General features: G+C 34.0%; 1 protein-coding gene across 2 annotated transcripts in view; it reads left to right on the forward strand.

Annotated features, from left to right (window-relative positions):
• Nucleotides 1-6257: 6257 nt before the first annotated feature.
• Nucleotides 6258-12647, forward strand: part of LOC108977719 (fatty acid 2-hydroxylase) — a 34881-nt gene continuing 28491 nt past the window's right edge. Inside the window, exons 1-2 of one of the 2 annotated variants that reach the window (XM_018947566.1) lie at nt 6258-6439; nt 6892-7006. The gene's annotated coding sequence lies outside the window, so the exon portion shown is untranslated. Of the gene's footprint in view, nt 6440-6768; nt 7007-12647 lie in introns of those variants that run through there. The other variant, XM_018947565.1, reaches the window with a different exon arrangement.

Consider the following 12647-nt stretch of genomic DNA (forward strand, 5'->3'; position numbering starts at 1 on the left):
CGAATTGGCGCCACGTAGCGAAAAGAAGAAACGACTGGCGCGCTGTTGTTAACTCGGCTATAATCGCGTAAGCGGTGTCTACGCCAATCAAGAAGAAGATTAGCTGAATTTAATTTGCCAAGCATTGGAATGGAATTCTTGCGGTACTAGTCTGCACTAACATGCCTACTGATGCATGTGCAATTGTGTTGTCATTTTTCTTTCCGCATCAGAAATGTTTTAGTAAATCCTTAGTTTTTTACAGAGTTCAGTGAGTTTGTGGGGGTGTTTTGATCAAAATCTCCACAAATGCTAGTAATAAATGAAACGTAAAAAAATAAGCAATAAATGTTTCCGATTTTTTCTTTCCAAAATCGTATATTTATTAAATCATTTTAAAATTATCAAAAAATATTTTAATCCATAAAATCTACTTAGGTGCTTTAAAATACGGCTGAATTTTATAGTGACAGATTGTAATGTCAACCAACTCAAATTTTTTATGTGATAAGCCCGCAAGGATATCGTGGATCACATATTTTTAGACATACAGGTGAAATAACGGAAATAGAAAACACCCAAGCAGACTTGTAAAAGTTTTTCTTATGATTTCACAAAGGAATATACTTAACAGTCTAACGATTTAGCGATCTACTTCGTATTCTGTACTGTGATACAGTCTCAAGTCTCTAAATTTGAGATTTTAAGTTAGAGACAACAAATATTAAATTTTCTATAACATAGTCAAAAAACATAATCTTATATACAAAAATGAATCGCAAAATCATCGCAAATCGCTAAGCGCATAACTCACCAACGCCTGGACCAATTTGGCCAATTCTTTTTCCAAATGTTCGCTGAGGCTCAAAGATGGTTTTTACGGTGAGAAAAATTCGAATAATTAACGGAAAACCCCTAAAACAGCCCTTTTTTCCCATACAAACGTTATATAAACATGAATGTTTGTTTGTTAGTAACGCTAAGCGAACGGCCGAACCAATCTTGATGAAATTTTAGGAGGTTATTTGCTGTGGATCGGAAAAGGTTTAGAAATAAAAAAAACCGTATGCTTTTCGGGAGGAAAAGTCGGAAAAATGGACAATTCCAAAAAGTAACTTTTTTCATACAAAAATTTTTTTTTTATAATTTTTTGAATCGTTAAAATTTGTCTTTTCCTTTCTTTATTCCGGCTATTCAAAAAAAAATTTATTGAAAGTTATTCAGTGAAAACGTTATGTGTGTTTCACACAAAGTGATCAATTACAGATTGAAATTTCTTTTTGGCATCAACATACATCGCCAGCCCAAGGCACGTGATCGAGTACATACGTTCGGAATTATGGATCGCGGTCAATCAGCAAGCGACATCGTCACGATGTCACAGCATGACTTTTCAAACAACAGTTACGATGTTTGATGGACTATATCGTGAAGCAACGTATATCTGGTGCAGTTAGATGCAAGATGAACTTTGTTTTTCTTTGGATGGTGGATGGTGGTTCCACCAGATCAAATTGATGAAATCATTTCTGCGGAAATTCTTGATGCAGAGAAAGTTCCAGTATTATACGAAGTGATGAAAATCAATATGATTCATGGACCATGCGGACACTACAATTCCACTTCGGTTTGTATGTTTGACAATAAATGCACGAAACACTATTCACGTGCTTTTCTTTCGGCCTTGCCCACCAGACGACAATAGCAGAACATTCAGCATTTAATTTAGAAGAGTGAATATCGAAGTTGACAAGAAATGGATCATACTATTATTTGGTCGATATGTGGACTGCAATAAAGCGCTTTGTAGGATATTTACTTTTGTAATTCATGAAAGTTTTCCGACTGTTGTGCGTCTCGCAGCTAATTTGGAGAATGGCCAAAGAGTGTTTTTCAACCCAGAGAATACAGTGCAGCCAGTGGAAACACCACCAGCAACAAAGTTAACACTGACAAGTTTTTTCTCAACTTTTGTCAGTGATTCGTTTGCGAAAACATTGCTCTATTAGGAACTGCCTTGATATTATACATGGAATGCATCGTGGAAGAAATCGTTACGCAGAAAGCCAAGCCAATCAGTAGATGGACATCCAGGTGTGTTCGCGACTAATGCATTAGGACGAATTTACACAATCCACCCGAAAAAACCACGAATGCTTCTACCTTCGATTGTTATTGATTAATGTACGCAGTTCAACTTCATTTGAGTCATTGTGTACTGTGAATGGTACGGTTTGTGCAAGATTTGCAGAAGCAAGCCAGCAAATACAATTGTTGGAACATTATAATCACTGTAATCAAACGATGTACGATGCGATAGCTACTTCGAATGCAAATGAAGGTCGCACACTTTTTGCGATAATCATTTTGACATATCATTGCCGAAGATATTTTATATCGTCGCTTAGAATTGGAAATGGATCAATTACGGTCGATACTTCCGGTGGTTTGATATCAGTTCCATCTGCCGTTTATCAATTAACGAAAGTAGAACTCATGACGAATGTTCGGACATTGGACAAATTATCGTAACTACAATTCCTTAAGTGCACGCGCAATTTTAGCTGCCAAAAATACCGATGTAGTTGACTTAAACTGGAAGATTCAAAGTCAAATTGCAGGAGACTTGCGCTCATACAAATCGATCGATCGTCTTGACAATGAAGACGGCGCTCTGAATTATCCAGCGGTATGTTGTTTATCAAGCTGCGTTACATTGAAAAAAAAAAATTAATTATAAGTTTATCTTTCTTTTCATTTCAAAACACATACTCGTAATTTCACGGAGGACAACGGCTGCGGAGTCAGCTAGTTACCAATAAAAATAAAAATATATGTTGACTTCGTTTCAGAATATTTACAAAATTTATGTGAATTGATTTGTTTTTCGTGTTTGAGTTGCTTACAAAATATACACTCAATTAATATCTATGATCTCTATTCAGTATATTCAAAATGGCAAACAAGAGTTCTTTTTAGTTTTGTGACCTGCTATGTGTGATCCCTTACCTAACATAAGTATAGAAAAAGTTGTAATTATTTCGCATTTCTTTTGTTACAAACATTTTTGTAAGGACTGCATATGTATTGTATATCGCATCAACGTGATGAGCTGAGTTGAGTTGTATGTTTGTCAGTCTGTACGAGAATATGCATATGTACGTGAACAAGTCTTGCAGGTTTTGAGACTTCGATGTTAAATGTTGCGAATGTCATTTTCTTCCTAAAAAGGCTCGTTTGTCCTCGCCACTGAAATAGCCGTCATACAAATTCACCCACAAAGTGCTTGTGTGACACTTTTTTCCACGGGCAAAAACCGGTTTATCTTGATTTACGACAAAACTACGAATCCCATAGAAAAAGTTATGTGGCAATGTGGTAGTTAATAAAAAGATTCTATCTTTTGTATATATCTTTTCACATAATCTCAAAATTTATATACAAAATTTAAATTACCCAAGTTTTGGGGTGTTTTTATTTTTAACTTATATAAAAAATGTTTTTCTTTCACGAAATTTATTGTAAGCTTTCCAAAACTTCGTATTTTTTATATAAAATATATATTTTTTCTCCTTATATTGAACCTAAACCGAAAAAACCATAATTTTCGATCTCAATACAAAACTTCAGATTTTTTTAAATGTTAGGAGCCCTTAAAATTGCTGAAATCTCTTATTTTTGATGGTATTAAAAAATATAATTACTTTGGTAAATTTGCTCAGAAAATTCTATTCAATTCAAGTTAGTATTCCATTTTTAGTGAAGTCTTGAAACATAGTCCCCGCAAAACCGAAGACTTTATATTTTAAAATTGCGTACTCGTATCTCTTATAAATATCTTAAAACTTATGTTTAAAATTTGTCTAATATTATTTATGTATTCCGTTAAAGTTTCCAGAAATTCTAAAATCTAGAACTAATATCAAACTAATTTGTGCTATTTTGACTTGATAATGCATATAAATATACTCTTACAAGATGTTGATACAGAGTGTTATAGTTTTGCGATAGATATAAGCGCGATAGATACAGGGTTATAACTATATATGTACATATCGTCACCTGAAATGAAAAAAAAACGTAACAACATTTTCGGAAATTTACAGTGGCATGAATGAAACACGAAATTAAATGGAAAACGAATGGAAAAAAATGTTAATATTGGTTAAAACTGGTTTACATCTGAGGGCAGAACGGAAAATGTTGAACATACATATGTAATATTATGTATGTAATTTGAAGTAGTGAAGCGTAATCAATAAGACACTCAATTTCGAATTTTTTGATTATACGTTATTTTGCATTTCAAATGACGATATACATACATATATAGATGATCAGGATGACGAGATGAGTTGAAATAGGGGTGACTGTCAGTCTGTCCGTCCGTGCAAGCTGTAACTTGAGTAAAAATTGAGATAACTGGATGAAACTTCGTATGCGCGTTCCTTGGCAAAAAAATTAAAGACAAAAGAATTTTACTTTGGCACGAAAGACCGTAGGCGTGGCCCCGGCCTCTAATAATTTTAAAGCATGTAAATATCTCTTAAAGCACTTGAGCTAGAATAACCAAATTTATCCAACGCAAATATAAAAACGCCACCGACATAGTGAAAATGAATGAAATAGGATGATAACTCCACTCAGTCCTCATATAACGGTACTGTTTAAAACTACTTAAAGTGTGGTAAATCAATAACTATTTAAATACACCAGCCTACTTCCCATATAACACAATTTTAAACTCCATTTGATCCTTTCATCTTTCTGTGTACAATACAATAAGCAATTAAAGTAACATGATAAAACTTTGCACGAATATTGCTTTTAGAATATGGCCTTATGGACAAAAATTTACCAAATCCAACAAAATCTATTCAAATCCCTGGGTACCGAATATTTGGACCCCAGTGCGCAAAGTTGAATTTTTACCGAAAATATGGGTCAATGTCCTGTCACGTCATTTCCTGATAGTAGTATGTATGCGTGCTGCAATTGTCTTGAATGGGGTCAATACTGCTACTATATGGTGGCTATATACCTAATATAAAATTTTCGGGTAACTTTATACCTCATATGTATAATATATCGGCCAACATGTGAGTTATCTTAATAAAATTGTGACGAGATTAGCGCTTTTCAGTAACAGTTAATTTAACTTCGCGGGTGTTAAAAATAAGTGCTGTAAGAAAACACAATTTTTGTTGCTTTTTAATTCCGCTGTCATCTTTTAAGTATATAATTTTCACTATTTAAGTTCACAAATGTTAAAAATAAGTACTGCAGTACTTAACGATTAGACGGTAACTTTTCGCCTATTATTTGATAAATTACGTCACCAACTCGCCCTAGAACCCACATAACTAAAGGGCCGTATGTACCTGAAGGTACTTTTGTTTGGGTTTAATCCTTACAAGTTGCAAGAGTATGAAATGTTCGATTATACCTGAACTTAGCTCTTCCATACTTGTTTTCATTTTATGTTAAGCCATTTGCATATAAAACATATATTCATATGCACCTTTCTTCCATATAAGCGGCATATAAGCGGGAGATGAGAGGGAGATATGAAGAATTCCCGATACTTTCTTGGCAGAATGTATTACTATATATAATACATACATATATAGATGAACGTGTTTTTGTATGTACGCTGTACCCTGCCAGGTATGAGCTGTCATTCCCAATTAGTCGGCTAGAACTCCACACATGTATTTCACCAACCGGCAATGCAAATACATATAAGAAGCAACAAATAGAATGATAAAAGCTGTAAGCAAAAAAAAAAAAAAAAAAAAAAAAAAAAAAAAAAAAAAAAAAAAAAAAAAAAAAAAAAAAACAAAAAACAGCCGTAGAAAGCAAAAGTGAAACACCAGACAATTGCTCTCCCATTATTTTTTATATTGTTCTATGCAATAATTCTTCATTCAATTCTCATATTAACGTCATTATCCGAACATAAGGTGCATCATTTACTGGAGACAGATTTGAAAACTTTAAGTAAATGTATGGTTCAGTTTTTATTTAGTATCACATATTTGAGAAACCCGTTGACGTAATCGCTCGAAAGCAAGACCTTTTCCTTCACATACATTTCCATACATACTTACTTACAAGTTCTTTGCATAGGAGCGCTGTTTGTAGGTGATCGGCTGGGTGTGTTGAATGTAACTGTAGCTGAATTGTGGGGTGGGCGCGTCGTCAGTCGTGAGTCGGGCCAACACCAACAAAGGCATCTCACCCACTTTGAAGTACTTCGCTACGCAGTCGTCACGGTTTCATCAGCTGCGCAAAGTCGCACGGTTTCTACAGCGAAAACTTAGTAGTGTTCCTTGAGCATTTGCGGTTGTCACATCGGTCGGTTACAGCTGACCGCACAGCAGCATCGCGGAGTAAAGAAAATTTATTCGGTTGTTGTATCATTTGAAGTTGTCCGTTTTGTTTAGTAGGGCAGTTGTGGGTAAAGTGAGAAATTAGTCTTGCGGTATTTGTGTTACAAAATAAGGTTTCACTCAAGTTTAATAAAAGTGTTTGAAAAGTGAAAAGTAAATAAAACAAAAATATTAAAACAATATTAATAAATGTGCTTTGAAACCATAAAAGTATATGATAATGTTATCGAAATAAATAATTTGTTTAATTTCTTGGCTCGGTCAAAATGCAGAGTGGATAAATATGCGAGAAATTTTTAATTAAAAAAAATCAGCAAATTAAAAACAAAAATTAAAATAAGTCGACTACATTGGCGGTGTTTATAATAAAAAATAATTTATAAAATATTATTAACTTATCATAGAGTTTTGCATAGAAATGTATTTTATTACACATGCTTTTGCTTTCATAATAAACCCGCATTGTTCGTTCTAACTTACATATATATATGTACATAGATGAAATTTTTTTTATGATTAGTTTTGAATCATCAAGAACAGCGATAACCTTAATGTTGAATCACTAATTCAAAGTATACATGAGTTATACAGGAATGCATTCGGACATATGTGACCGAATTGTATTTGCTAATTTAGTAAGTAAATTTAAATAATATACATATATGTATGTCTGTATATACGACTAATATTCCGGAAATGTTGAATAAACACCACATGTGCTATTATAAAATATGAAAGTAAGGAAGGTTTAATTCAAACCAAATGAAAATAAGTTTTTATAGCGTAAACAGGCTATATTAAGTTTTCCGCGATGCAAAAAAACGATAAAGGCCTTATAAATTTCAGTAAAATTACACATTACGGACAGTCCTCAAAGTCAGGCATTCCCCTTAACTGGATAAATTTCATGAATACAAGGTTTTCATTATTATTTTCATACAAAAGCTTTTCCTATAATCAGACATGAGTACTTTCGAATGACCAAACACGGACACTATTTTGGTAATATATCATTCGAATAATCTCTGATAAACGGACTATAAACCGGTCAAGAAAATTGAATAATTTTAAGTTCCCGATTTTTCAAATTCTTATTAATTGTTGCTGTTCTGCATACAAACTGACTTGCACTGGCGTCGTCTGGTTCGCGGTGGCTCAACCAAAACTAATTGCCATTTCTTAATTCAGTAGAAATATAGTTCTGAGTTGCAGCTTCTGACTGTAAGAATATATTCTCCCCCTGCGGGTAGGGGGGACCCCCCTTGGGTAGGGGGGGGAAACTGAATATACCCCTGGTAAGGCATGCCTGTCGTAGGAGGCGACTAAAATCCAAATGCACTATGTCTGACATTTCAGGTCTTTGTTTAAATGTCAACATAGTCTAAAGTCAGAGTAAGTGCTATAATATTGGCTTGAAATGATATTATAGTTTTTATATTAATTCCTAATATAAAGGCAAGTTTGTTCAAGCAACAAATGTCACCAGTCATGAGTGGGATTACTATGGACTCAAACTGGTAGTAGCCAAAAGTTACAAAAGTCATACCAAAGAYTTTAACATGGTGCCACGGGGAGCAGTTAGCCCTTGGAGGAAACTCCAATCTGCTCATTGGGTTTGGCCCTTTGGGGAGATTCGTGGTGGCTGTGGTTTAAACCAAAATGCAGGCAGGGCATTTAGTCTAATGTGGAGTCGCATTGCGGCCGGGTGCCAGACCTATAGTACGGCAGAGGTTTTAGGTCGGCCTCGAACCCGACCAAGGTGGCTTTGGGAGTCCCACCCTAACCAATTGGAACCAAAGTATAAGTGTATATAAAGCACTCATTCTTTGATTCTCCAGAGTATGGTGCAGGTGCATGCACTTATGCTTTGGGGCGCTGATCAACGCATTGTTTTGATCTATCTATCTGATCTTCTAGCAATGTGGGTTAGGCCTTCGCAGGCAGGTACTCACGTTAAACCACAACGGACTCTGTAATAGCAGAAACAGTCAAAAACGCAGAATCGTGGGTCGTGTCAGCTGATTCGACCTATCTTATGGGCGCGCAATGTAAGTGCCCAGTGAAAAACGCTACTCCCTTCTCTCTTTGACGTCGGATGACGTGAGAATCTACAGCATTTTGGTTTTTGCCGTCTAAACGTGTCAGCTGGTTGATGATGCTCTCTCACAACCCAGGGTTGCCAATATCTATATACTGTAGTAATTATCAACTTTTATAATTCAATCTGTTCAATATGTTTGAAATTTTCTTAAAATAACTCAAAATCAGAGTCGAAAGCTATTATTTATAAATATATGAACTATTTTTAATAGTCTGTTTTCAGTTTTGATATTTTATAAAAAATATAAAAAATTTTAATTGAAAACATAGATGTGTACAAAACTATATATGGTTATTGAGCAATGGCAACATTGTGCAAATCAAAATAAACAAAGATGGCTGAATTCTGCGATTTTGCCACGCTTTTCACTGGCCACAAATTTTGCCGATGAGGAAGGAAAAGGGAGGAAGGCAGTAGCGTTTTTGACTGTTCCTGCTATAATAATATATTTTCAACACACGCTTTTGCCACGATCACAAGCTTCCTTAACTGGACAAAATCCCTGCGATGGTGCGTGTCCGGTTACTACGAATGTCTCTGAATATAGGTATATAAATGATCAGTGTGACAAGTCGATTTAACCATGTCCGCCTGTTGTCTGTCCATTTTATAATAATATAYTTTTTGCATTTGTAAGCATATTGAAGCAAAATTTTTTTTAATCTTTTCAACATTTACCGAGCTGCTGTGGCATTTGCTCGATCGAAGCTTTGTTGAGAATGTATAGAAAAAATTTAATTTATCGTCATAATTAACATATGTATGTACATATATTTATACTCTCGCAACATGTTTCTACAGAGTATAATCGTTTTGTTCAGCTTTTGCTGTTTGTAACTTCGAAAACTAATCGAGTTTGATATACTGTCGTTATATACGTATATTTATACAACTTATGCAGGATTATGAGAGGAGTACCTTTAATACAAATTGAGATATTTGCTGAAACTTGGAACACGTGTTCCTTGGCATCCAAGATCGTTTGATATGGTAGATGCACGGAATTGGACTACTGTCACGCCTACAAAACGAAAACCTTTAAAGTGCCATAACTTAGCTCTGCAATTAGATACAATGCTGTTATTTACCACGACGAATTGCATTAGGCTTCTATGGTTAAAATTTAGTTTAATAAGTTTAATGTACATAAGTTTCCCTTAAGCCATTCAAGCAATAATAACAAAATTAGTTGTGAGCATATTTTCTGGCATTCCTACTAATTCTGTGAAAATGGATGAATTCGAATTAGGATAAAAAATATTGCAACGGGATGACACAGAAGCCGGTATTAAATTTGAACAATGGGTGCGGAAACACCCTAGGGACTACTTGTCCGATTTCAATCAAATTCAGTAAATAATATTATAAATCAGACAAAATCCACGCCTACTTCCAATAGAACACAATTTTAAATTCTATCTGATTTCTAGTATAAAAATCTGCATCGAGAAAAAATTTTGAACGAATAGTGCAATATACCCCAAATACCGAATATATGGATCATAGTTCCTATTGCGGTCAATTTATGAGATATATCCTAGAAGGTTGGAGAGAAACCTTTTGTGATGGTAATATGCATGTATGTATGTAAAAAATGGGTTGAATTAATAAAGAGATTTTCGAACTTCCGGTTGATTTTGTACCGCAAATATCGGCCAAAATGTTACTTACCTTAACAAAATTAAGAGATATCTTTATGCCAAAAATGGATGAAATCTGTTAAAAAGTTGTCCTAGACCGCATATAACTAAGAGACCTTATGCACATGAATGTGTTTCCCTTGTTTTGATCCATGTAAGTTGCAAGAGTATAAAAATTCGGGCACACTCGAACTTAGTCATTTCTTACTTGTTATATTATACTTATACTACAAATTGCACTTTGGAGACTAATAAAATTCGAAATAAAAATGAATGTTTAAGGAAAGTCAAGTTATATATATTTAATTTGATATTGCATAGCAGGAATTTGCATATTATCGCTAAATTCTTGCACTAATAAGTGAAATCAAGTATGCAACTTAAGTATAAATAAATCATTACCTTACGTATTGTTGTTGTCTAAGTAATCAAATAATGTTTGTCAAAAAAGTCTTGCGATATTTTTATTGAATTTTCAATTGTTCATTTTTATGACTCATGCCCAGCTCTTGACCGATGCTACTATGCCGGTCTCTTTCGACCAATTCAGCGATTTTATAGCAATTTTCGACGCAGGCCTTCCAGAGTGTGGCGCTTCGACCACCTCTACACCAGAACGAAAACGTTGAAACCATCGTTGTGCGGTGGAAATGGAAACTGTATCGGGTCCATAAACTGCACAAATTTTACTGGCGGCTTGAGATGCATTTTTTCCTTTATCGTAGTAGTACTGTAAAGTATGCCGTATTTTCTCTTTATTTTGCTCGATGTTTGCGACGCTATAACTCACGAATGACTTAAAAGAAACGACAATCAATCAAACACGTGTTATCGCGTGAAATGAGCTTTCCAAAAAGTTATAGCATGACCCGTTGCGACGAATAAAACTAGAACTATGCGCTCTCTTTTTTGACAACCTAATATATTGTTTACAGATGCATGAGTATATTCAAAATACTCGTATATTTATGCTCTGTGTACATAGTATGCTTACTTTATAATTACATCGAATTTGTCTATTCGACTGGAAAGAAAAATAAAAATACTGTTGTGTTCCAAACACAACTTTCAGTTAGACCACTAACATGAGTGGTCTATAGGAAATATGTTTAATAAACGCTTCAGAGAGTGAAACTGAAACTCCAAACTGTCGTTTTCAAAACAATATCCACGTTTTCTCATTTTATACTGGACCGATTTATCTAAAATTTTTAGAAAGTTTTCTTTATAGACTTGTTTATATCTGGAACAAGCTATATTACCAAATCTTAGCGAGATAGTCAAAAATTAGCAATTTATGAAAAAAAAAATTTCCAACATTTGCTTAGTCCGGATGACGGGTGTATTTTGTTTTCTGGTTCAGATTGCTAGGAGTGTTGAAATGGTCAATATCCACCATTTCAACACTTCCTCACGTGCGATTTTTTTTAAACCACCCACTTTATCAGCTGTTTATTTTTGTAATGCTTAACTTTTTATTTTTGTATTCTTGTAATGTTATTAAATAACATATATACATTATTAATTGTTTTTTTTTTACGATAGTTAAATAGCATCTAGACTAGAATACCCCTTAAGAGGCGTGGTTATGAGATCGCAGAGAAATTATCCTCATTAGTTTTTTACTTTAGCAAAAAAAAAAAAAACAATATTTAAGCAAAATTTATTAAAATATAACACCAAAGTATATTTTTGTGTGTTTACCTCCTTATTCTCAGAAAATTGAAAGTATCTGTATTGATCATCGTTAGGTCTACTGATGGTTAGATATGGTTAATACGAGTATAGAGAAATTAAATATACAAATACATTTTTATAATCTTTAAATCACTTATGTGGTCCAATTAGATTTGGCTTTCATACATTTCCAATTCTAATTTATCGACGTGTTCTGTTTGTGTAATTGAAATGAAACAATTTTCCCATACACATACATATATACATATGTATGAAGAGTATACAGCGGGTATTGCATAATATTTGTTTTTTAGCAAGTTTGTTATGCTCGACTTTTCTCTTTCGTTAACGAGAATGTGCGAACAATATTAAAAAAAATGCAATAAAAATTACAAAAAGTAACTATATTGAAGTACTCGCCAACAGGTGTGAAATATAGCTTAATTGCTCTACATTTTAGCGCATTAATAGGCTTCTGCGTTTAGACGACTTTGAGGTTCTCTGCTATTTTGGTCGCACTAAAAAGAAACAAATAAAAAATATAAAAAAATATATATTAAATTTTGCTTTTAATTCACTTTTGTTCAGTAACTTAAGTACCAGTTCGTTAGGCTGTTTTACCTAAATATTAGTTTATACTGTGCTTTTAAAAGCTTTCCATTTAACATTAACTGCAGTTTTGTATATATAGAGTGTTTAAACGCAGTTAAGTTGGCTGCATTTGAAACTCGAGGAGAATTAGCCAATGGACTTTCATTCGGCTTGGCTGAACTATCACAAGTTTGCTTGTGATTCATTCTCCATTCATTTTCGCGAAAACCGGATATAGGAGCTTCTATTCCACTGCAACTGTGTGAC

This window comes from Bactrocera latifrons, unplaced genomic scaffold, assembly GCF_001853355.1.
Source record: "Bactrocera latifrons isolate USDA-ARS-PBARC rearing strain unplaced genomic scaffold, ASM185335v1 scaffold_942, whole genome shotgun sequence".
NCBI lineage: Eukaryota > Metazoa > Arthropoda > Insecta > Diptera > Tephritidae > Bactrocera > Bactrocera latifrons.